The 23,376-nt window shown below is 43.7% G+C and overlaps 1 long non-coding RNA gene across 2 annotated transcripts in view; it reads right to left on the bottom strand.

The window, feature by feature from the left end:
• Nucleotides 1-19,858, bottom strand: part of LOC116897306 — a 72,183-nt gene extending 52,325 nt beyond the window's left edge. Inside the window, exons 1-3 of one of the 2 annotated variants that reach the window (XR_004387412.1) lie at nucleotides 19,797-19,828; nucleotides 7,152-7,423; nucleotides 3,034-3,150 (exon numbers count right to left, since the gene is read on the bottom strand). This is a non-coding gene — a long non-coding RNA (uncharacterized LOC116897306). Of the gene's footprint in view, nucleotides 1-3,033; nucleotides 3,151-7,151; nucleotides 7,424-19,796 lie in introns of both variants that reach the window. The other variant, XR_004387411.1, reaches the window with a different exon arrangement.
• Between the last annotated feature and the right edge of the window lie 3,518 nt (nucleotides 19,859-23,376).

Below are 23,376 nucleotides of genomic sequence, written 5' to 3'. Positions count from 1 at the left end.
ACAGTGTTTCAGATCGTGATTTTTAACCAGCTACCAACACTTAACAACTCAGAAACTTCTCCTAAATCAGGAGTTTCTACTTTCCTCAAAATATCAAAAGATCTCAACATTTGGACAACCTGGACAGCCACTTACCATCAGCCTCGTTTTCCACATTGCTTAATCCCTGAGGGTGTGTCCCAGGACATCAACAACCAGGTCTCCACAGACATTTGTATTTAAAGGCACTATCTTCAGGCTCTCTGGGTTTTCTCTGGTGTTGGTGTTTTGTTGTGATATCTAGGGGCTGATCCCACTATGGGGAAGGGCCCTTAATTCAAGGTATAACTCTCACTCTAAAGGGTAGGGACCTTTCCTAACTCAGCAGCCAGAAGGACACTAAACATGAAACTGGACTTAACTATGCTGTTCCAGAGACTGACCAGTAACAAAGTCAAATTTTAAAAACAGGATTCTCCAGACCACAGTTCACAATTACAGTAAAGAACTTCTGGTAGAAATGGCTCCCCTCATGAAGGCTTCACTGAACCCTAGCACTACCTCACTTCACACACAATAGCATGTAGACCCCAACCCTACTCTAGTAGGTCTCTATCACCTTGCTGCCAGCTGACATAGAGAAGGGGGCAGGCAGAGATGGATACAGTGGAACCTGCCTCCGAGCCCGGCACTTCAGAGGCAGAGTCCGAGGGATCAGAAGTTCAAGGCCAGCCTCAGTTACATGATGAATTGAAAGCCAACCGAGACTATGTAAGTCTCTGTCTCAAGAAAACACAACAAAATAAAAAGAGCGAAGGGCAAAGAGAAACGTCCTGCATGGCTCCCTGGAGGTTTTAAGCCAAAAGGGGCCATGGGGGGATTGTTACCTTAAATTATGTTTTTCATGATTGGAATATTCCTGAAAGTCCTAGTTCTTTGAAAGTACCGTGAAATTTAGTATAGTTTAGTCTTTAAACATGAATTGCGGCTATCCAAACTACAGAGTGTGAAAATGGTTAGAAATGTATTTTAAAAATAATCATAATTGTGAAATTTCCAAGAATTTCCAGGAACACTGATTTACTGTCCTGATTCTCAAAAAGTAGCATAAAGGGTACTTGAGAACACCGAGAACACTGCTCTTTCTTACTATGTGTTACAATTGTAAAACGTATCGTTGCCAAATAGAAAGTACCTTTATAAGAGAGAATGAGTCAGAAACCTATATACAGAGCTTCAGTTCCTAACACCAAGAGAAAAGGAGGGAGGAAGTGAGGGATCGAAGCAAGGGAGGGAGGAACTTGAGTATTGAATATCAGAACAATTAGCATTAAATCAAGCTAAAGACGGAGAGCTGTTAGGATTATTACTCAACATGCTCCCAACTCCATTGTGAAACAACACAGGACTATCACAAAGAGTGCAGTAAGAACACAGCCAAGTTACTGGTGTAAGAGTAACATGCAGAGACAGTGATCCCTTAATATAACTCATAGAAAAGACAATACGAATGAAAATTCAAACATAATAGTAAAAGAGAAAAACTATAAACTACTCAAATAAAATTAATAAGAGTTACAAATAATGTCAACTCTCCAAACAGGGCACCAGGGAAGGTTTCTGATTATCACTGCGACTCACGCCTGTAATCACAGTTCAGGGGGAGCGGACTGCACCACCAAGCAAGTCTCGTCTCAAATTCATACACTGCTGAGTCACCAGGGAGAGAGCAGATCTCTCTAGAGCCACCAGTCAGAGCTTGCTTCAGGGAAATGGCCCCAAAGAACCCATGGCTTCAGCCCAGCGACACTCTGAGCTGGCACAGGACCTGCACCCCCCAGCTCAGTTCTAAGTCGTGGGAACCAGGTCCAAACGTTCAGGTTTCCCAGAGGCACTCAAGACGCAGATCCAGGAAGCAGGGAAGCAAGAGCCTGATCCAGTCATGAATCAACCAAAATGTCAGACTGGGGAAACCTGTTCTCTAAAATGACTTCAGGCGACTCTCGGAAAGCTTTTACAGAGAACATTATCAATTGTACGTATGGAAATACAAGAGTATGTAAGGGTTTTACATTATTTTAGAATAGAGTCAAAAGACGAAACATTCTGTATGATCTTTATGTTATTAAGGAGTTCCCGAATAACGCAGTCCTTGAGACTACGTGAGTGTTGGGCTCTGACCTGATTTCAGGATAACCATTACCATCACTTTCTAGAACAGTGGCTCTCAACCTTCCTAACTCCGGGACACTTAGCGTTCCACATGTTATGCCAACCCCCAGCCATAAAATTATTCTGTTGCTACTTCAGAACTGTAATTTTGCTACTATTGTGAATTAAAATGTAAATATCTAATACGTGACCTCCAAAGAGGTATGGACTCACAGAACTCTAGAACCATTGCTCTAGACGAAACAGTGTCCTAAGAAAATTGTAGAATAGCCAGGTGTAGGGCACTGCCCTGCAATTCCAGGACTTGGGAGGTAGATGCAGGAGAGAGGGTGTTCCATGCCATCTTTGATAAGATATAAAGCTCAATGTCGGCGCCTACCTCAAAACTGAGACAAAGAGGGATCATTTATAATGTAAACCACTAGTCTGAAGCTCCAGAGAAACATTTGTTTACATAGCAATAATTAATATTGTATGGGACCTTATCTATTAGTTCAGGAAGGTCACCTAAGGACTTTTCTAGATAATACTTTATTAGCCAAATAATTATGATTATATATAGATGGAATAATAAAATGGACATCTGTTTTAACGAATGCTTTAAAATTCATGGCTTTTGTTAAATCAGCCCCATTTTTATTCCTTACTATCAATTATCGATATTTTTATACAACAAAAATAAATAACCCTCCACTAAAAAAAAGTGTCGGTTGCAGCCAGGTGTGGTTACCAACACCTGCGACCTGCCACCCAGAAGACAGAGAAGAAGGCCTGTGAGTTTGAAGGCAGCCTGGGATACATAGAAAGTACCAGGCTAGCTACACTGTGTCCTAAGACACCATCGAAACACAAAAAACAAAGAAATGCATCTTCTGTTCTCACCTTGGCCGTTCTCCATTCCCAGCCATCGCCTATCTGTTGTGAATGTCTGATGAATTCTGCACAACAATGTTGGAAGCTTTCTTCTCCAAAGAACTCGTCCTCCATGTTAAATGGGAACTACAATAAAACAAAGAAACAAACGAACAGTATTAGTACCAGCGTGAGCTACCCAGAGTTGGGCAAGAGAATGGAAACCATCCGCAGGGTCATCTATGAAAGAGTTTCCTCTCTGCATAGTCTCACCCTGTCCTCGTTCAGTTTTAGGCAACATGAAACCTAAAAGCCTATACTTGAAACAAGAGTTCTCAGTTATGGAGTTTTCTTTGACTGATTTTTGGTAGTTTGAGGGGGATTCTGGTCTGGTTTTCTAAACATGTACCCTACAAACTAACAATTCATGTGGCCAAACACTCTGGCTGTTTGTTTTTCTAAAGATAAAAGTGATGTTGACTGTAATAGAATCCTCACATTTAATTTTATCTAATTCTGAGACAATGCTTTCAAATATGCACCTCGAAACGCTTCTGCCTTCTACCTCAGCACTTACACTGCTGAGCCCCAGTGGTTCATGGAAACCCCGCCCTTCACAGGTTATTAGGAGGGTCAACTCTCCAACAAGTGCAGCTACAAAGCTTGAAATTGCTTTCCAAGGTATAAAGTTAATTAATTACTATTAGACCAAGCTCAAATGTGACATACCAAGAAATACTCATGTATTTGTTGTAGAAAGCTGTTCAAAACATACGATATTACTTCCGGAAATATTTTAGCACATAAGAAAACTTCCAGATCATGTAGATGAGGCTTCTCAGGGAACAGACGTTAGAGGGAACAAACGCTCCATCTGATTAGCTGTGGGGATCAAAACCATTGCTTAGTAGATCAACTACTACAGAGTGAGACACTTTACCTCTCACACAATCCTCTCAAAACTCAAAGGTGCGTTATCTCCATTCCTCAGATGAAACCTCAAAAGGAATCTGTTCACACATACAAATAAAAAGGGATTCAGGGCTATGACCTGTCTATTACACAAGCTGTTTCCCAACCCGCTCTGCGGACTATTCAAATTCAGCTGAACCCATATAAGCATGTGCCTATGCACCCAGTTGAATGTATATTAAATAGGCACTGTGCATAGAGCAGAGTAAGATGTGAAGAAAGCAGACGCTCTGCCTTGTAAGACCTCACGCTCTTCAAAGAAAGGGAGGTAAACAACAAGAACGCCGCCAGCGGAAACTGCCTGACCAGCCTTTGCTCTCCACACTGTGGATTAACTAGCCCACGCAGCGCTGCAGCAGCTCACTGACTCTGCGATGTGACAACCATCAAGCGTTCTGCTCCTCAGAGGAGAGGGTGTGCTCACAAACCGTATTTGTGTATCCTAAATACGGAGTTTAACTAAACAAACCATTAAACTACAAGAAGACAACTCATTTCCGTGACTGCGTATCTTGTATGTGCCTCGATAAGGGTCAGATAAATGTGTGCCTCTAGAAGAAAAGTCCTCTGCTCCAGAGCAAGGTGGGGGCAGTGTCCCTGAAGGCCCTGGTACGAAGGGGAAGCATATAGACCCAGGACTCTGTATCCGAACAGCTAATAATGACTGGAGAGCTTCCTTTCAATCAAAACTAGAAAGTTAGAAGGTGAGGCCTAGGTTCAGTTTAACCAAGAATAAACTATGATCTGAGTGTGGAGGTAAACCTGTCATTTAGCATCTGAGAGGAGGCAAGGAGGATCAGGAGGATCAGGAGGTCACCCTCTGAGTCACAGAGGGGTGGAGCTCCATGAGACTCTCTCTTTACAAACAAGGTGGAGAGCATGAGCAATAAATTTCAATCAAGTACCTACACTCAACGGACATGAATGCCTTGGCCATACTTTCAACTTTTAAGAATAACTTTTGAGATTTTACATTATAATTAAGCTTTTGTAGCATGCACTTTTTATTTCTTTTTTCACGAAACAGTCTTGCTATATGTAGCCCAGGCTGGTCTGAAACTCACTATATAGACCAAGCTGGCCTGAAGCTCATGGTTACCCTGCCTGTTTCCCAAAGGCTGTGATTAAAGTCACATACTACCGTGCCTGGCTCTTAGTAGGGAAATACACTCTGGGTTTGCCAGGGGTTTGTTTCTGACACAGAGTTTCACCAGGTAACCCTGGCCAGCCTGAAACTCACTATGCAGCTCGAGCTAGACTCAAACTTGCAGCAATCTGATCCTCTTGCCTCTGCCTTCGAAATGCAAGGGTAACAGGCAAACACACACCACCCCCAAGTCTGGCCACATTCTTTTTTTTTTTTTTTTATTAACTTGAATATTTCTTATATACATTTCGAGTGTTATTCCCTTTCCCGGTTTCCGGGCGGCCACATTCTTAATATGGCTTCTGGATGCCCATGAAACTTGACGCACTAAACTCTATGTATATGCAGCTATCCACGTTTCTCTGGGGAATCATGCATAATGTCCCACGAGTGTTCTAAGGTCCCACAGAAACACAAAGAACTTTGAGCCAGGAACAGGAGCAAGGATGAAATGAGTCTTCAGAGCAAACATTTAAGGTGTCTACAGAGGAAGAGGAGCCAACAACGATCTAGAGGTTAAGGGAACAGCGTGTGGAGAGCCTAGTGAAGTCGGAGTCGCAGAGCTGAGGACAAGAATGACTCACTGAGAAAAGAAAATCATCTAGGAACTTACGAAGCAGTCGTTGTCACTGTATATGTGGCGGGCATGATAATACACTTCAGCCAGAGTGCAGCCAAGACTAAACGTGAGGAAAGTTTGCAGGCCGTGTCTTCAAAGTGCTGAGTGGGACACCAATCAGTAATTAAGGAGGCCCACAGGTCTCAGGGAAGACATACTCGAGCTAAGCATAGGAGGCTAAGAGACACCCCCCAAGCCCCCCCAACCCCCGTACAGAGAAAGCAACAGGGAAACAATACACTGGCCTTTTAGAATAGGACATCCTTGCCAGCACCATTGATGGTTGGACACTCACTGTGTGTCCCTTGAGGCTAAAGGAAGCATTTAAGGAAAAATACAGAACTTAGGGAGTATTTAGGAATCTCCAGGTTAAGGAAGTGGAGGTCACAAGATACTCTGATGCGCAAGATGTGAGGGCAACAATGAGGGAGAGCTCCTGAGAAAGGACTGAGATTAGAAGCTGCTAAGGGACACAAGACAGCCCTTAACGAGAAGCAGGTAGATTGAGAGTGACCCCCAGGAAGGCTGGAGACCCTGGGTTTGCAGGGCGTCCCTGTGATCTGTGACTTGCTTCAGAGTGCCCAGCGCTGGGGTTGGGGATTTAGCTCAGTGGTAGAGCGCTTGCCTAGCAAGTGCAAGGCCCTGGGTTCGGGTCCTCAGCTCCGAAAAAAAAAAAAAAAAAAGAAAAAAAAAAAAAAGAGTGCCCAGCTCCAGGAGAATGGGGAGAGCAGAGAGAGGATTTGTGATGAAAGTTGCAGACTGGCTGAGCTGTTCAGCGACAGGGTATAAGACAGGAGAAACGCTGCTGGCCACAGGTCACAAGTTCAGGTTAGGCAGGAAAGGAAAAATGGCCAAGACGTGATGGGAAAAGCAGTAAAGACAGCAACGGATGCAGGACAGCAAGAAGGTTTAAGAACTGCAGTGAATGGGGGAAAGTTTGAGAGTCATTTGATGTCTCAGTGTAAACACGGGATTGGTGGACCCAGATGACTGTAGGCCAAAATGACTGGCACTTGGATTCCCTCCCCAGATGATATTAAAGGCACCTAATGTCACTGGACAGAGACAGTCCAGTGCCATGGCTTACAAACTGAATTATAGAATCCTCAAAGAAGTAGGAATTTCATATAATGTTGACGAGGCAGTGACCTAAAATCAGTGTCACAGAAGTGGGGCACCAATAATCTCTGTACTCAAAGCTTTGTGGAGTGGAGAAAAAGCGGCCTTCCACTCAAAGACTGTTCTAAATGTCAACTTTGTCTTAAAACTACTCAGTGGCTGCACCTATGACCATGCTACTCTCATGTAAATCGTATACATGGAAACTGCTCCATGCTGCACTGGCTCCCCAAGCCCAGCCTGGAGCTCCGCCGTGTACAGCGGTAGAAACAGTGAGCTCGAGGCTGTTACCTCTTTTGATCTCAAAAGACCTTCCCTTGAGAACGCAGACTGGGGTAAAGCTCCAAAGGGCTGGACGTTTCAGGACTGTCTTTCCAGTGAGGGTGAGCTCCTGAGATCAGTATGTGTCAGCCCAGAGGGCAAGGGAGCAGGAAGCAAACAGCCTGGAGAAAATGAAGCTGCCAGTACTTCCACTGTGGCGGGGTCAGATATTCCTGATGTACGTGCCACACCTAGACTACACAGAGAATTATGGGTGAATGGTGACAAAATCCAGTATGATCCTAATGGATGAAACATACAAGACCCAAAATTAGAGTAAACCAGACAAAAAAGGGAACTGGGACCAGGATAGGCAAACAAGGGTTTGGGGATGTTGATTGGTTGGTTTGGTTTGAGACAAGGTCTTGATATATATCCCTGGCTAACCTGGTATTTACTATATAGCCCAGGATGGCTTCAAACTCCTAATCCTCTTTTCTGGACATCCTGAATGCTGAGATTGCCAACATGGACCACCACGCCCATCTACAGAACTCTTGAGTACGGGAGGAAGTGTGAGAGAGAGGAAGCAAGACCTGTGCTGAGGGTCGCAGGGCCTAGAGTAAAACTCTTGACAGAATTGTAGTTGGTTGTCAGCGGAGACAATGGTCTTGTCTTGACTGGATGAGAAGTTGTTCAGAGTGAAGACTCGGGTAGAACAAAGAGGCGGGAGGGATTCAAAGGCAGGAAAGGAAAGATCTGGGCAAGCGTGATTCCACACACTCTACCTTTAGGTGGCAGAGTATTTCAGCAGCGATCCCTGGAGCACGGGCAGGTTTAGGAGAGAGGTAGGGTCAGTTTAGCACAAAGAGTTTGTAGATCCACAAATGACTGATCAAGCAAGCATTCTGGGACGAGTGCAGAGGGAGCAAGACTCCAGGCTAGAGACAATGCTCCTGCGTCTGAATCACGCAGACGGCAAGAGTCTGTCTCAACACTTAGAGAAAAGACGGAGAACCAGGAGTGAAATGGAACCGTGCTAAAGACGGATGATCCTGACAGACACCGAGAGATAACAAATCGTCGCAAACAGAATTCAATTCACCAAGAATATAAACTTGGCATGCTGGGTGGTGGACATGCTAATCCCCGCACTCAGGAGACAGAGGCAGGCTTATCTCTGTCCGTCTGAGGTCAGCAAAGTCTCCACAGAGAGTTCCAGGTCAGCCAGGGCTACATGGTAACCCACACTCAAAAAATAAACAAAAATAAATTTAAAAAAAAAATAGAAAACACACCAAAATGGATTATACACTCAAGAGTTCTAAAATCCCAAGCCAACTCTTGGTAACAAAAACAACAAGTAAAAACACTCCTTCCTCCTGAACCCTCCAGGTACTTTGAGATTTACTAAACTATTAAAAATGCTAGTTGAAATGTAAAATTTCATTCAATAGTCATGCGTTATCTAATTAATAATCAGCGTGCTGCTAGCAAGATGACTGAACGCTAAGACACTAATTAATATTGGGCTGTATACTTTTAAAATTATCTAAGGACTGAGATTTGCTGAAGGATGTCATACACAGTAACGCAAACAGGACTTGATTAGGACACCATATTAAAAGGTTATTAATCTCACTCAAATCCTCGCAATGCAGCATAATGAAATATCAGTGGATAACTGTTTCTTTGCTCAAATAAGAATATCTCAACTTATTAAAATGAAAACGTCATGCAATCAACACTTTTAGTCACACTCTCAAGCCTGGATTCTCCCTCCCCTCTGAGTCATAGAAAGCAGAAGTCACAGTTTAGCAGTTCCTATCGGAACTGTGTGTTTCAGACAAGCTTTATTTTTGATGGGTTGCAGGAGACCCTTCCTCTGTAGCCCATACAGGCCTGGACTAATATGAAGACCAAGCTAACTTAACGACACTTGAGGAATCCCCCTGCTTCAGCCTCCAATGCTGAGATTTCAGATGTGAGACAATCACATTCCCAATCAGACTGGCTCAGTGTGAAAGTACCTCCCTCTAATTCCAGCATTAGAGGGAGGTAGAGGCAGAGGGATCAAATATTCAAGGCTATCCTCAGAAAGGTAGCAAACTGGAAACCAGCCTGGGCTAAAGGATGCCTTTTCTCAAAAAAAAAAAAAAAAAAAAATCAGGTTAAAAAAAGTGAATTTGGATTTTAGTGTTAACACCAGATGACTATGACTGAAGTGTCAGCAAAAAGATGGATTTTAGAGAGGAGTTGTGGCCCGTGCCTTTAATCCTATCACTAGAGTTTCTTCTAAGGCAGGAAGACTGGCTTCACGTTGGTGGTGAGCCTGGACTACATACTAAGACCCTGTCTCCTAAAAGAAAATAACAAATAAATTGCTCGGCAAACCTCAATTCTCCTCTCGTCTTAACCAATATGCCTGTCGTTTCTACTTCTAAGTGAAGCTGCACATGAGTCCCAGCTCCTTGTGTCATGACGTAGAAGGAACTAATACATCTGTCTGCTTAGCCGGAGTCTTCGCATGGCTGAGCAGGACTACTGTTTAGTTGCTGTGGTTTCTTTTCTTCCCTTCTTTCCTTTCTTCTTCTTCTTCTTTTTTAACCTCAATCCAAACCTTTTCCCAATCCTATCAGTAGAATTCAGAGATCGAGAAAGCAGAATCTTTCCAGGCTCAGGGCGAGACCTCGGAGGACAGCGAGGAAGAAGCTTATGCGCTGCTGGGCAGCTCCGTGAACTGTATACCGCGTATGACCACTATCCGGATGACCTCACCTAACCAGAACCGGTTCCCTCACTACCACACTACAGGCTTTTATGTGATCTTTAATGTGCTTGGAACTAAATTTATGTATGTGTGGGTTTTTGGCTTTGTTGGTGGTAGGGTCTCTTTTGCAAAGTTATTTCTTTTGATAAATCTGTAAGACAGTGTGTAACGAGTCATTATTTCACATAGAACTTTTCCCTAGTTCTAAGGTTAGTTATAAATAAATATACACACATATATAAGAGTACAGGCTATAAATATACTTAAACATTAAATATCCTTTTTCACTAATGAAAAAAAGCGTCTTCATCTCTGTTTGTCCTTTCTGGGAAGAATTCTACATTGGTGACCATGAGAAGTAGCTGTTAGATAAAGGTAATGGAATTGAAGTGACGTTAAATCAGGAGGGAAGACGGTCTGCCGCAGAAAGAGACCCAGTAAATGGGTGGCAGGGGCTGAAGGAAGTCAGTGGAGGAGAGAGGTGAATACATGTATGGAGGAAAAGATCATGATACTATCAATCATGTCAGCTGCTAACTTGGAACGTTAACTTCGAAACCGTACTAAAAGAGAATCCTATACCGTTATTACTGTAAATCCAGACTATGTCCTTTGAAAGCATGCCATTTCCAGGCCAGGCAGTACAAGCTTGTGGCATAGTCTCAGACAATTAAGCTGAAGCAGGAGGACCGCTTGAGCCTAGGAGCTTAAGATCAGTCAATAAAACAGGAGTCTGAGGACTAACGGATGGACACAGAGGGAGGAAGGCTGAGTGGGGACAAGGGAGACCTTCTTGTAAGCTGGTTATTCACGTAACTCCCAGGGTCCCCCCAAAGACAAAGCTCGAAAACGTCGATTTCATGGGAAATCCAACTCCCGGACCAAAACAATTACATGATTCCGTACACCCCCAAGTAAATATTTCTAACAATTACTGTGGAAATGATTACAAAGCAACCATGCCAGAAATTTGAGGCCAAAAGCAAATCACGTGACAGTGCTGATAGCTAAAAGCCTGGACTTCAAGGTGCACGGCAGCCTGGGCGTGGCCACCCAAAAAGCAGCTTGAAGAACCATCGGAAGGGAGGAGGGAGCGGTTCAGGCTTGCAGCTCCCTAGCAGGGCAGCCTCCCTTCCCTGCAGGCTCACAACGCATATACCGCCCATCAAGTTTAAACAGGAAGCAACATGTCCTTGCATTGGCCGGGGAACCCACTGATGAGAGCGATATTGTCCTTGGCCTCTACAGCAGGAGGTACCTCCCCAGGATGAAACAGGAAGCATTTCCCTCTCCTACAGTCTACATGTCACTCGAGGGAACCCACGAGAGAAGTCGCCATCCTCCTACTGGGTTTCAACCTCCCAAGTTCTCTCTAGCTACTTTAGTATGCAGGGCCAAAGCAGAATTGTGATGAACTGAATACCTTGCTAGGACGCTACCAGTGGGGACCTGAAGGGACAGAGGGGACAGCAGAGGAGCCTTCCAAAGAGTGAGTAGCACAACCTTGCCATCTTCCTTAAACCCTGAATTTATAAGCTGTAACTGAAACAAAAACACTGTCCAGGTTACAGGCACAGGTCAGAGAGGGGAAATACCTAGGGAACTTGCTGGAATACAGGAGAGATGGACCCTCCCTAACTATACTTGTACCCATTCACCTGTTCCTCAACTAAATACTGAGAGAAAGAATCCTTGACATCGACTTGGAGGGAGGAAGATGAAGGGGCAACACCAACCCACACAAGTCCCTCTTCTGACAGTCACTAACATGAGTGTCAACAAGGGTCCAAGAAGCTCTTGAATAAGGAAAGAGACATGCTGAATTAGTTAGGGTTTTACTGCTGTGAACAGACACCATGACCAAGGCAACTCTTAAAAAGGACAGCATTTAATTGGGGCCGGCTTACAGGTTCAGAGGTCCAGTCCATTATCCTCAAGAGAGAAGCATGGTAGCATCCAGGCAGGCATAGCACAGGAGACGTTGAGAGGTCTACACCTTGATCTGAAGGTTGCTGAGAGCAGACTGTCCTCAGGCAGCTAGGAGGAGGGTCTCAAGGCCCACCCCCACAGTGACACACTTCCTCCAACAAGGTCATACCCCTAATAGTGCCAGTCCCTAGCCAAGCATATTCAAACTACCACATTCCACTCCCTGGCCCCCATAGGCTTGTTCAAATGCATGAGTCTATGGGGGCCATACCTATGGGGACGTAACGCAAAATACATTTAGTCCAACGTCAAAAGTCACGTTTTGACAGTCTCAACAATATTAAAAGTTCAAAGTCTCTTCCGAGACTCGTGGAATCTCTTAACTGTAATCCCTTATAAAATAAAAAGCAAAAGCAGATAACATACCCAACAATCACAGGATAAACACTACCATCCCAAATTAACACAGGGAGGAAATCCTGGACAAAACCAAGACCAAAACCCAGCTGGGCAAACTCCAATCTCTGCACTTCCGCATCTGATGCCCAGCCCTTTCTTCTTTGCTGACTACAACACAATTCTTTCTGTTGGGCTGGTTCCACTTCCTGTTAGCATCTTTCCTTGGCAGGTATCCCATGGTTCTGGTAGCTCTAACATCTTGGGGTCTCCAAGGCAACTTCAACTTTACAGCTTTTTTTTATTCCAGCGTCTGGGATCCACACATGATCTTCTGGGCTCCTCCAAAGGTCTGATGAAACTTCTCCAGCTCTGCTCTCTGTAGCACTCTGGGCTCTGGTTGACTCCATTCTACTGCTGCTGCTGTTGTTGGAGGTCATTCCATGGTACTAGCATCTCTAAGACACTGGGGTCTTCCAGCACAACAACTTCACCAATAGCCTCTCGTAGGCTTCCTCTACGGTGCCAAGCCTCAACTTCTTTGCATGCATGACCCCTTCAGTCCTGGGCCATCAACTGCAACTGAGGCTGCACCTTCATCAATAGCCTTCCACAGCCTCACACAGGGCCAAGCCTCAGCTGCTCTCCACAACACCTTCATGCCTTCAAACCAGTACAGTACCACCTGGGTGACTCTTAAACATGACCAAGTACAGCTGCAGCATGAGGTACAACCTTGGCTATCTCTGGAGTACAGCTTCTTGAGCTCTCAGAAAACACGTCCCAGAAGATTTCACCCCAGTGATGCTGGTCTCTTCTTAATCACCACTAATTTCTTAGCTCCAGCTAACCAGCTTCAATTGTCCCAGTTGTCCCTTCTATTCTGAACTCTAAAGCTATGGCCATGTGGTTAAAGCTGCCAAGTTCTGCTACTTGCTGGGACTGGAACATGCCCCGCCTCCCCCACTCCAGCCCTTGTTTTATTTTATTATCACCAGCGCTCTGTTTTCCAACTCCTTCACTGCCTGGGCTTGGCTGTCCTGGAACTTGCTCTTGAAGTCAGAGATCTGCATGGCTCTGTCTCCTGGAATTAAAGGTGTGCACCACCATGCCTGGGCCTCAGCTTTTCATAATCATTGTTCCTCAAGATCTGCCTCAAGATCTAAATCAGAGGTGTGCCCCCCTTTCTGTATTGTACTTCATTCCAGATTAAAAGTCCAAATGAAAACAATAACCGGTCCTAATAATGCTTAGATATAACTCTCCCTTCTTCAACTGCAAATGCATGAGTTTAGCAGAATAAGATCTTGCTCCAAGGTCATCACTCCCTTAGTTCCATTTAATATCCTTGAACACAGTACTTAGCTTCATCTCGCTTCCTGGTACCCTTTACCCTTTGAACCATACCTTTGTATTTCCCATTTCTATGCTTGCTCCTTTTCATTAAAATGCTCCTCCTAAGAGTGAACTTTAGGAACCATGTAACAGAATTTACGCCAGGCTGTTCTGAGACCTCCTTTGTCAAAGATATTAATCTAAATTTCTTTACTTTAGCCTCAAGCAGACTCTTTGGACAATAGCAAAAGGCAACCACATTCTTCACCAAAATATCTCAAAAAAGTCTCTAGGCCACCCACTAAAATTCTTCTCTTCTGAAGCTTCTTGGGCTAAGTTCCCACAATACAAAACACACTCAGGAACACTGTCTTACAGGTTTCTACTAATATGGCCCAAAAAGTCCCCACTTAAAGCTCCACCCCACTGCTTTACAAAGTCCCCAAATCCACATTCCTCTGAACAAAACCATGATCAGACCTATCACAGAAATACCCCAGACCCTGGTACCAACTTCTGTCTTAGTTTTCTTTTGAACAAGGAAAGAGACACGCTGAATTAGGGTTTTACTGCTGAGAACAGACACCATGACCAAGGCAACTCTCAAAAAGGATAACATTTAATTGGGGCTGGCTTACAGTTTCAGAGGTTAAGTCCATTATCATCAAGGCGAGCATGGCTGCTAAGTCTTCATCTGCCAATAGGAGCAGACTGTCCTCAGGCAGCTAAGAGGAAGGTCTCAAAGCCCACCCCCACAGTGACACACTTCCTCCAACAAGGCCACACTTCCTAACAGTGCCACTCCCTGGGTCGAGTACATTCAAACACAGTAAACCCTTATAAAGTTGAGGAGATGTACATGTGTAATTCTGGCACTTTATAAACTGAGGCATGAAGATTGCTAGTTCTAGGCCACCCAAAGTTTATCAGCAAGACCCTATCTTCTTTATAAATAAATAACAAATTGATTAATTAATTAGTTAAGTTATAAGGTTGAAGAGGGAACACATTTTTCTACAATGGCTGAAAAACCTAAAACTTAAAAATGAGCAGATTATGGCTAGCCTGGGCTACATAACAAGTACCAGGCCAACCTATGTCATAAGACCCATTCTGAGAATCAGAACAGAAGAGAGAGGGTGGAAAGGAAGGGAATTCAAATATAAAAGACCAGAAACTTCATTTTCCTTTTTGTAAACTCTGTTCAGACATAAAGTACCACCCTATTTCCACATTTTGTTTATTTTTACAGCATGTATCTTATAAATGCTGACTCTGAGGGTCCTCATGGGGAAAAAGTAAAAACCAAAATTTCCCTAAGAAAATCATGGAAGACTCCAAAACAGAAAGTTTTAAAAACACGAATTTAATTCTTCAAGAACTAAAATCTGAAATTTGAACATGACCCACCAGGTGGAAACAGAGTCATTCCACAAAGCCGGCAAAGTTCTTATAAAGTACAAGGTGTATACAAACACATACATATACATACATACATACATACATACATACATGCATATAAGCATACATGCATGCATACATACATATGTAAATGCAGGGAGCAAGGCAAACAGTATAGATTAAGCAGAACCCATTGACTACTGTTTAGGGAGGACTGTGTAAGGTATATGAAATAAGCAGAACCATACTAGGTCATCAAAAAGAAAGGTCATAGTTGGCTATTGTCATTCATTGCTAAAGGACTAGGCCTATTAAAGCATCCTACAGTGTAGAACTCTCTGTGATACTACCAGTAGAGGGGCTGGAAAAGCAGCTCAACGGTTAACACTACTTGCTGCTCTTGCAGAGTTCCCATGTTCACAGACTTCAGCTCACAAGTCCGTAACCTCGAAGGGTACACGTCCACACACGGCAGCAACTCACAAAAACACATGTATACACACAATATATATTTTCTTAAATGTAATGCTACTAGAGGGCAGGGGGTGTACCCAGAAATAAAAGGGCCTGGAGTCAATTCCTATAAGCCCCCCTCCAAATCTCTCTCTCTCTCTCTCTCTCTCTCTCTCTCACACACACACACACACACACACACACACACACACACACACACACACACACACACACAGTAATAGAAGCTGGAAGTTAGGGCAATACAGACCTGAGTCAGGAGAATGAGGAGTTAAGACCAACCTCAGCTACAATGTGAGTTCCAGTTCCACACAGATGTGTACTATGTGACATGACACTGTCTCAAAATAACCATCTCCACTATCACCATCATCGCTGCCATCATTGTCGTTGTCATCATCATCACCATTATTGCTGACATCATCATCACAGTCACAGTCATCACCATCCTCATCACCACCACCACCACCACCTGCAGTAGGGCCTCCTGGACAGTGTTAGTTACAGGTCAACAAGATGAGGAGAATGGCAGCACCTGGGTTCCCTCTGAGTCTGTGGCCATAGTTGGCACTCCATGCATTCTGTACTCAATCCTAGGGGCTAGAAGATAAACTCTATCTTTAAAGAGGCTGAGTCGCTAAGTGATTCAAGAATTGGGGGCTGGAGAGATGGCTCAATGGTTAAGAGCACTGACTGCTCTTCCAGAGGTCCTGAGTTCAATTCCCAGCAACCACATGGTGGCTCACAACCATCTGTACTGGGATCTGATGCCCGTGTCTGAAGACAGCTACAGTGTACTCACATATATAAAATAAATAAAACCTTTTAAAAAAAAAAAAAAAGGAAAAGAGGCTAGGGATTAATGGGGTGTCCCTAAAAGCAGTAAGCCACGTGATCCTCACTGGTATTTATTAGGAAAAAAAGAAGAAGAAGAAGAATTGGGAGTTCAGAACACAAGCATTCGGGGCTCTACCATAGAGGAACAAGGCAAAGGCTTTTCCAAAGAGGAAAACAAGGTGAGGTGATCTCTGAAGACTTTGAAGCAATAGACTTATGTGGGTCATTCCAGGTCGGCTGCTAGAAAGAGCCTAAGTTTTATTTTCCTTGAACATGTAGTTTCCACTGACTTGAGTTTTTGTTTGCTGATGTGGGAGCTCATAGTAATGACCTCTCAGGGAAAGATTCCCAATTCTTTTAACGCAGGAAGCCGTGTTTTTGCAGAGTATGTGGTGTGTTTCCACCTTTCCTTTCCACCTTTCCATCATGAAGTTCAGAACTCCATCTGTGGCTGCCTCAGACGCATAGAACTAGGAAACAAATATAAGATGTACTTCTGTGTGATTCATCTGAATGTCTTTTTACTCGAACTTCCTATCTTCATGGCCACGATTTATCCTTGCTTCTATATCATTTATGGGTTAAAAGTCAGCTCAAATACTCTTGAGACCGACAGGACTAGAATTTAAAATTATAAGCAAAACAGATAAAATGGCTAATATACAAGAAACCAGATAATGAGATAGGAAGAAAGATACTGAGCCCTCAATATCAACCTGAGAGACTTGACACTTTTTAAAAGAAAATGTATCAATAAGTATAAATCATGGCTTTGCTTCCTACAGCTGGTAATCAAGTTTATGTGAAAACTTCCAAGCTGAAAAGAACAGTAATAAAACACAATAAAAATCAATGATAAACAATACAATCACTGTTTTGAGGAATTAATATGGGTTGTTGATATGATAATTAAAAATAGCATTATTATGCCTTTCCTATGCAACAAAACCATGGTAACTAAAAACCGCATAGCATCTTTTTGAGTTATGACACTGTAATTTTCTCTGTAGTTGAGGAAATTGAAGTGCAGGAAAAGCAACTTGCTATAGCTGTTATAGTAGTAACAGCCAAGAACATTCCATGCCTACAGCCTATGCTTTAGAGAAGATTTCAACTAGTCCAGGAGCTATGAATTAAAAAGAACTCTGTGGCACTGAATAAGATGTAGACAGGGCAATCGTGACGTGGGAATAGGTTGAAATGACTCAGAATGGATTGAGGACTACAACAAACTCTGGGGAACAGGGTGCAAGCAGGTTACAAAGAGCCTTCCACTCAAGAGATTCCACTTATGGGCTGGAGAGATAGCTCAGCAGTTAAGATCACTGACTGCTCTTCCAGAGGTCCTGAGTTCAATTCCCAGCAACCACATGGTGACTCACAACCATCTGTAATGATATCTGATGCCTCCTTCTGGTGTGTCTGAAAATAGCTACAGTGTACTTTATATAGAATAAATAAATAAATCTTTGGGTTTTTTTTTTTTTTTAAAGATTCCACTTAAAACAATAAGCAGTAGCAAACCATTGTAGGTTCCAGAGCACAAAGTGGCGGATGAAAGCTGTTCTTGGAAAGATACTATTGGATGATCTGAATTAACCCTAACTTCGAGGGTGAACTATTAGTGCTTACTCTCCTTGGCTACTACAGACCAGTGTAATAGACGGTGACCTTCAGGTAGAGCCCACTTTTCTCTTCCCCTATTTTCCAAATGTTCTTATAGCCTGTTTGGCCCTAAAGACATCTATTGTCAAAGTACTACTACCAGATAATCTCTATAGGTCTCTCTTTTGGATGTTGATTACACTTCTGATTCAAACATAATCTCTGAGGTCCAAAGCACATCTTGCGGCTTCCAAGATCATATTCCAATCAACCCCAGTCTGAAACTATCTACTTATGTAAGCTTTACTGCTTTTTCCTAAAGGGATGCTTATGTTTCTAAGACATTTATTATGTTAAGAAGTGCTATCAAGATATAATTTGTTCTGGGCATGGGGGCAGATTGTCTATAATCTCAGTGCTCTAGACGCTGAGACAATGGGATGGTGTGTTCTACACTAGACTGGACTCAGTAAGGCCCTGTCTAAAATCTAAACATGTGGGGATGGGGTGGTACAGTTGGCAGAGTGATTACCTAGCCTACACAAAGGCCTGAGTTCAATTCCCAGCATCACATAAACTGGGCATTATGATTAATACCCACAGAACTTGGGAAGTAGAGACAGGATCAGCTTAAGGTCAGTCCTAGCTGACAGGGCTAGCCTAACGGAGAAAACACAGGGAAAGATAGAATTTCTTTTAAGCATTGTCTTAGATACCCCCATTATGTACAGTAAGATCAGCTAATATTACCCTAATCTTGAAATATTCCATATTCAAATGAATCTACCTTAGAACTATTTGCGCTAGTTTCTTCCACTAAAATATAAATAACAATTTTCCGTTTGTGTTTGCTCACTGAGACAGGATCTGGTTGTGGTAGTGCAGGCTGGCTTCAAACTGGAGGTAGTTCTGCCTCCAGCTGTGACAGGCTGGGGTGACAGGGATAGGCCATCGAGCTCAGGCATGACAGCTTCTAAAACTTCTAAAACTGCTCTGTGAGATTTTTAACTCCCTGTTGCTATTTATTTTTTTCGCTTAGGTCTTCATTCTGTGTCATTCTCTCCTGTCAACATCTGACCCTTTGGAAACAACGAGGAGCAATGGTATCTGGAATCCTAAAACAGACTTGAGTACTGCATAGAGTCTGTGTTCTCTAACCCTAACCATCATAAATGCTCACTCTCACCACCACAGTGGGGGCCACTGTCACATTATAATGACCCAAAGTAAGCCTTTGGAAAAGAACTGCTGCACTTGGAGAGAGCAAGCCAGCTGTCAAAGAGCGCTTAAAACATGAATACAGCACTGGTGAGAAGCTGATGGCTCCTGTAACCTGTGATGGAGTCTGTAGTCTCAGCTTCTCTGAGGAGAGGCTGAGGCAAGAGGCTCAAGGTTCGAGGACAGCCTGGCCCGCATAGTAGCAAACACTGTCTCAAAAACAAACCCACAACTGTTCTAGTTGGCGACTTCCCCCCTCTCCACCCCCTACAGTTGGAAACAATTTGCATCTTGCCGAAAACACGTAACTGCAGAACATGGGGCTCCATTTTGATTCTGAAAAACATGTGACCACCCTGGGTGTTACTACCAAGATTTTCATAAGTATCACTACGGATAAAAGCATGGCTTATATAAATCAGTCAACTAGTCCTTTATCTCCGACCCCCCACGTCCTGGTTTTATAGATCAATGGGGGGAAGGGGGTTGTGTTGGCTGCAAATCTGAAAGCCTGCCAGTCACTTAACTTCCTTTGTTTCAAGGTCACGTGAGCACATTCCTAGCACAAGGTGGAAAGGTCGCCCGGGCGGCTCGCGCCCACCTCCCGGGCTTTTTGTCACGGGCGGGCCGCTCTGCCGCCCTTCTCGGGTCCCGGGAGGCGGGCGAGGGCTGCTGGCGGCTGCAGAGGCGCCGCCGTGGTTAGGTGTACTCACCCCGCTCGCTCGCCCTGACCTGGAGCCGGCGGCGCGCGGCGGGGCGGGACTGGGCGGGGCCGGGCGGCGGGAGCGGACGGGCGGAGGTGGAGCTCCGCCCGCGCGGCCGTGAGCCTGCGCGGTGGGGCCGCCCGGTGACGTCGCAGCGAGACCTTTCTGCACCCAGTTCGCTCGCATCCATCACTTTCCCTGTCGGTGCTCTAGGCCAGACCAGGGCGAACCCGAGCCTGGGTACCTGCGCTCCCTTCCCACGCACAGTCATACTAGACGCCTAACTACAAACAAGCGACTTGTGACAAGTAGTGTGCGAGCAAGGGTGCGGGCCGCGAGCGTCCCCAAGAGCCTAGAGAGCCTTGTCAGCTAAATGAGGGTTCACTGCCACCCATTTAAAACAGGGCTGGGGCAAGAAGTTTGGAATTCGAGTGCTGATAACTGTACCATTTTCAGAACAAAAAATCAGAAAATACCAACCAGTAAAATGAAACCAAGGGGCAATGGGAGGACCATGGTAGGAGGAAAAGAGTCATAGGGGTCATGGGACAGATAGGATATCTCACGGAAAGCGAGTCTGGTCCTTTAAACCGGAGAACATTTCTTAGAAAAGAAAGTAAACAGGCAAAATGAAAGCGCTGTCAGTTTTCAAATGTGAAGAAGGAGGTTTGGTCTTGAGCAAGTAGTGTAAGATTACGATGTTAAGTAGCTAATAAATTCCTGAGACTCTGAGTAATGTCTTCGCAATTTCCTGTAAGTCCATATTGTTTCGAAATAAGTTGATTGTGTGTGTGCGTGTGTGACTTTCTGTTTGTTTTTTGAATGGACAGAACACAGATCTGTGGTGACCACTCACAAAAGATGGGGTAAGGGCTAATTTTAAAAGGGGCTTAGAATTTGGAAGGATGGTAGAACTCTTCTGCTTTTGATTGTTGGTTTTATTGATGATTAAACCACTATTTTGCCAAAATAAAAAACATTACATTTTGCCACACACAAAATAATTTTTAAAAAGTATTGTAAAGGGGGAAGGGGTAAAAAAAAAAGTATTGTAAAAATGAACTTCAGCTAACTTTTTTGAGTGACTATTAGTTAATTGGTAACACCTAATTTAGATTGTTTGTTTGTTTGTTTGTTTGTTAGACAGGAATGTATAGCATAGGCTAGCCTGGAACTGCAGATACTCCTACATCCACCTCTGAGTGTTAGGATTAAAGCCATCTTAATGTGCTTCAACTTGACCTGTTTGTTTGTTTGTTTTGAAGTATAAGAAGTTATTTGTAGGGCATGGTAGCTCATATTTATAACCCCAGCACCCAAGGAAGTAAAGGTGGGTGGGGGATGGCAAGAGAATTTAAGGGCAATCTGGGCTATACAGCAAATTCTAGGCCAGCCAAGGCTGCTTTATTATTTCCTGAAAGTAAAGTAAAAAGTTACCAGAAACTTTGCCATGCAAAAGTAAGAATCATTAATTTACCATATTCTTGTACTCAACATTTTAGAATAATTACCGCAAATTATGCCGTTAGTTCAAGCCTGGCATTCTGTACCAGAGCCAGTTTTAAACGACATGATTCACCTATGGAATTCAAAAAAAAAAAAAACAGGATGTAAGTCAGGTCAACACTGCGCATTTCCCTGTAGCTCTCAAGGCAGGGAATGGTTCTAGACTGTGTTTGCACTCAGCATGATAAAGTTCCTGAGGGCATGGGTTCTTAATCATAGCCTCCCTAGACTCAAGTAAAACTCCAGATGAGTAGTCATTGAAATAAACGAAGAAACAGTCACAAAAGAAGAGGAAGGCTCAAATTTATGGAACACTTACTACTACTCATCCTAATAGGCCTTTGTTACCTATTATATTTGAATGTCTTTTTTACATACATACATACATACATACAGAGAGAGAGAGAGAGAGAGAGAGAGAGAGAGAGAGAGAGAGAGAGACTGACTCATGGCAATCCTTCTGCCTCAGCCCCCTAAATACTGAGAGTACAGGTGCCTCCACTCCTGTCTGGATGAACGGAACCTCCTAGAATTGGAAACTTCAGACTGGTTTTTGAGTGGCTGGTTTTGTTTTGATTTTGGTTTCTTGAGGTATATAAAATGAAAGAAAAATGGGGTTATACAGGTCGTTCGTACATTAGAAGTCATTATCGGAGCTAGGGACATACCTAGCAGGTAAAATACCTGACTGGCCTGTGTGAAGCCCTGAATTCCACCCACAGAAGCAGAGGAGTGTGGATGAGGAGGAAGAGAAGGAAAGAAAAAGAAAGGAACATTATCCTGAAACTGCATGTGCTCAGTGCCCACCCAAATGTGCAACAGGATAAAGCAAACAAGCCTAGACAGGGGGAAGATCGCTGGCATCCAGTTTGCCAGGGCAGTCACAGAAGGAAGGCGGAGTGCAAATTCTCAGTAGAGGAAACTTGCTCCGGGAGTGAAAGCGTACTGTGGTACTCTAACCGTCGCTGCAGGATGTCCTTCGTCTAGCAAAACCCGTAAGACTGAACAACACGGAGCAGACCCGAAAGTCAAGTATGGACTGTCATGTTAATATATTGATACACCAAACTTGGTTCATCGGCTTGGGTGAAGTTCTTTCTGTGTGTGGAAAGTGGGAATTCTGTGCTCACTGTTCAGTTTTCTGTAAGCCACTTTTTTTTTTCTACAAAGAAATTAGGTCTTTAAGAAAATGATACTGCAAACGAGGTGTGGCCGCTCATACCTACTCATCATAGTGTTCAGAGAGAGCAAACCACGCTGCTGCAAGTGGGAACCCAGTCTAGTCTACACGGCAAGTTCCATAACCAACAGAAGTAACTACTGGACTGACATTTGTGGGTTTGAACTTCTTATTGTTCTTGCTACTGTCTTTTGCTATTAGTTCTTTCTTTCTATTTATTTGTTTGTTTGTTTGTTTGGCCCAGGCTGACTTGGAATTCACTACATTGTGGCCAAAACATGTGAGCAATCCTCCTGCCTCAGTCCCCAAAACCTGACATTACAGGTCGAGCCACTACGTTTGGCTCAAGGATATCGTTTTTTGAGGGTCTGGTTTTTACTAGGAAAATCATGTCATATACCAAATCCTGTTGGAGCAATTTAAATAGTGAGCCGACTGTTTAGAAGTACTGTGTATGTTCTATTTCGGGGAACATTGTTCTCTTTCAAGGATTTGAAGATATTTTAGAACTATGAATTCCCTTACATACCAGAGGAACTCAGTGTTTTGAAAGGTTCATTCTAGAAGATAAAGGACTAGTTAACTGATTTATAGAAGCCATGCTTTCATCTGTAGTGATACTTACAAAAATCTTGGTAGTAACGCCCAGGGTGGTCACATGTCTTTCAGAATCAAAATGGAACCCCATGTTCTGCAGTTACATGGTTTTGGCAAGATGCAAATTGTTTCCAACTGTAAGGGGGGAAAAAAAAGTCAACAACCAGACAGTTGTGGGTTTGTTTTTGAGACAGTGTTTGTTACTATGCGGGCCAGGCTGTCCTCGAACTTTGAGCCTCTTGCCTCAGCCTCTCCTCAGAGAAGCTGAGACTACAGACTCCATCTCAGGTTACAGGAGCCATCAGC

The sequence above is a fragment of the Rattus rattus genome, chromosome 3, assembly GCF_011064425.1.
Source record: "Rattus rattus isolate New Zealand chromosome 3, Rrattus_CSIRO_v1, whole genome shotgun sequence".
NCBI classification, from domain to species: Eukaryota; Metazoa; Chordata; class Mammalia; order Rodentia; family Muridae; genus Rattus; species Rattus rattus.
Note: the sequence above shows the minus strand (reverse complement) of the source record. Positions and strands in the feature narration are given on the sequence as shown.